Source organism: Trachurus japonicus, chromosome 3 (assembly GCF_045865225.1).
Source record: "Trachurus japonicus isolate A0001 chromosome 3, Traja_1.0".
Taxonomy (NCBI): Eukaryota; Metazoa; Chordata; class Actinopteri; order Carangiformes; family Carangidae; genus Trachurus; species Trachurus japonicus.
In genome coordinates, this window is record NC_140909.1 from 3,734,598 (window position 1) to 3,737,706 (window position 3,109).

Below are 3,109 nucleotides of genomic sequence, written 5' to 3' on the forward strand. Positions count from 1 at the left end.
TTCCTTTCATGATATTTACATTTATCTGATACATAACCCGTCTCCATACACTGGGGAAAGCCTGAAAGCATATAAAAGCACGGATGCGTATCGATATTTCACGGCTGGCTGGGTCATTGACCCGAAAATATGGCATCTCAAAGACAAAAAAGTGTTTCTCCTCAAAGGAAAGGTAAGTGGCGATCTTGTCCTCATTAACAGTTGCTAGCCTACTGTAGCAATATGCAGCCGTTAACATCGTTACATCAAAGGGGTATGTGTGTGTGTGTGTGTGTGTGCGTGTGTGTGTGTGTGTTGGGGTGGGGGTATTAAAAACATGCAACATTTATGGATACAGTGTTTCCCACAGACCAGGTAGCAGTGGCGCCCTAACTTTGCGGTGACGTTAGATAGTAACTGTCGGTCCGGCGGAGGAAGTCATTTAAGTTACACTAGGGACGCTGGTGACATGTCCCCACCACTTTTTGTCAAGAACAATTTTGTTCCCACCACTAAATTAACTAAACATTAAACTCATGAAGAATAACTGATCACTGCCTGAAGAGTTTGAAAGCAGCCTCTAACTTCATGAACGCAGCTCAAACAGACCCGATGCTTCAGCAGGGTGACGCTTTGATAAATACAGCGGATCTGCGCTGCTTTACAGTATCCTCCTGACCTCCTGTATCTATTAGCCGGTCGCTACCGGAGCTTAATTAAAAAAAAAAAAAAAAAGGGCGTTTCGCGGTCGCGAGTTAACTTAACTACAGCTGATCAGCTGACATGTGGTCAAGACGCTCTACAGACCTGTCACAGGTGCATTTCATTTTTATAGGACTTTAACCTCAGAGCTGTCTGTCTTCAGACTGTCCTGACCTGTCCCTGAACATCACACAGGGACAACATGGAGCTGCCTGTGTGATTGGTTACTGAGTTTTACTGTTTACATAGGTACAGTTAAATACAGTTTATCCTCATAGTGGCAGGAAAGATAATTTCATCTGTGTATCAAATATTGTGAATATGTGTGTGTGGCGGCGGGGGTAGCCTATTAAAAATATGCAACATATGGATATGGATTGTGGCGTAGATCGTCGGGGCGGATAGATCGTCTCACACTTGCCCTGATAAGTAAGTAGTTTTGCTTACTAAATGATTCTGCTTAACTAATAAATCTCATTCTTTCATTTCAGGTAAATCACTCTCAGGCCATAAACGCCACACCCACACAACCCTGGGTTGTGGTCAAAGAGGATGGGACAGTAGTAATGGCCCATTGCACCTGTAAAGCAGGATTGGGTGAAGCCTGCTCCCATGTAGCTGCACTGATGTATTCACTATTGGCTGCAGTCAACCTCAGAGATGGACAGTCCAGCACTCAGATGGCTTGTGCCTGGGTCCTCCCAGGCAAAACGTCTAAAGTCCAGTATGAGGAACTCAGCAAAATATCATTGACCCGAAAGAAGCCTTCAAAATCCACTCCACCACCTGTCATTCCTGTCCCTTCGGAAGATGAGTACATGAAGTTCTTTCAACAGCTACATGAATGTGATGTTCAGGAAAGTAATCCCAAGGGAACAGCTATTTTGTCTGTGATCGAGGGTCCCTCTGACAGATATAAACCAAAGACCCTTCAACTGAACTTGCCACAGCCTCTGACAAGTCTCTTCTCGAATGCAAGATTAGGTGCCGATTTATCATCACTTCTAGTAGAGAGTGAAAGGGTCTTTGATGATCTTCAGCTAACGGAGCAAGACGTATGTACAGACAAATTGGTCGTCTAATATTTTCCTAACTTTTTAATGCACTTCTGCATTTTCATCCTCTGGCAGTCTTCCATTGCAGACTAGTGGTGTTCTCACTCAGATTACTTATGCAATGTGGCTTTAATATTACTCTTTTCCTTTATTTTTCTTGTAAACACTTTTAAAAAGTATCTGCTAAATGCATGTAGGCTAAGTATTAAGTATACCAATATTTGTTCTTTGCTTAACGTCTGTCAACAGATGCATAAACTTAAAAACTGCATATTATTGAAATAACCATCAATGTTCAAAACATCTTGTAGTCCTTATCAGTGGAAGAGGCGACTAGAAAACAGACAGCCAGCAAGGTGTGGTTTGAGCAAAGAGCAGGCAGAGTCACAGCGTCAGTCTTCCATGAGGCAGGAAGGACGGACAGTGCCATATCCTTGATTAAAAGGATTTGTTACCCTCGATCCTGTCAGTTTTCCACTGAGGCTGTGAGGTAAAGATAGAAATGCATATGGAAAGACTACATAACTAAGGATGTCAACTAGGGTTGGTTTTCATCTCAATTGTAAGCCATATTGCAGAGTAACAAAGCTCTTATTATTTCCCTTCAAGGACTGATGCAAACTTGAAATATGATCCCAATCCTAATCCTAAAGATTCCACAATTATATTTCCGCTCTGTCAAAAAAGACAGGACATTAGCCTACATGATTAGATAATGTATGCATAAGTGCTAATGCACAATGGAAGCAGTGAGAAATACTTTTTTCATTTTAAGAATGTGTCTGCATTATTTGACTCATAAACAAAATTAATAATCAATCATCCTAATTTCCGTGGTCTGCCCTGTAAAATATTGCACATAATTCAAAACGAATTGACATAATGCACAGGTTTTGGATGTGCAGTACTGTAGGTTGCTGCTGTTGTAAGTAGGAGTCTGTCTAAATAATGCTTTACTTACCTTTATTTACCTTATTTTTCTAGATGGGGAAATCAGAATGAGCCAACAGCAAGGACGCATTACATCACAGCAATGCAAGATCATCACACAGATTTTCAAGTGACAACAACAGGCCTCATCATCAACACATCTTTGCCATGGATTGGTGCATCGCCAGATGGAATTGTTTCCTGTGCATGCCATGGAAGAGGTGTGCTTGAGATAAAGTGTCCCTTTACTCTCAAAGATGGCTCTATTCCCAACAGTTGTAACACTGACACAAACTTCTGTATAATGACGAAGGACAATGTGATGACACTAAAGAGGAATCACAAATACATGTCACAAGTTCAGGCGCAAATGCGCATCGCTGGTGTAGAATATTGTGATTTTGTTGTGTGGTGTCCCACTGGGATCTTTATAGAACGCATCC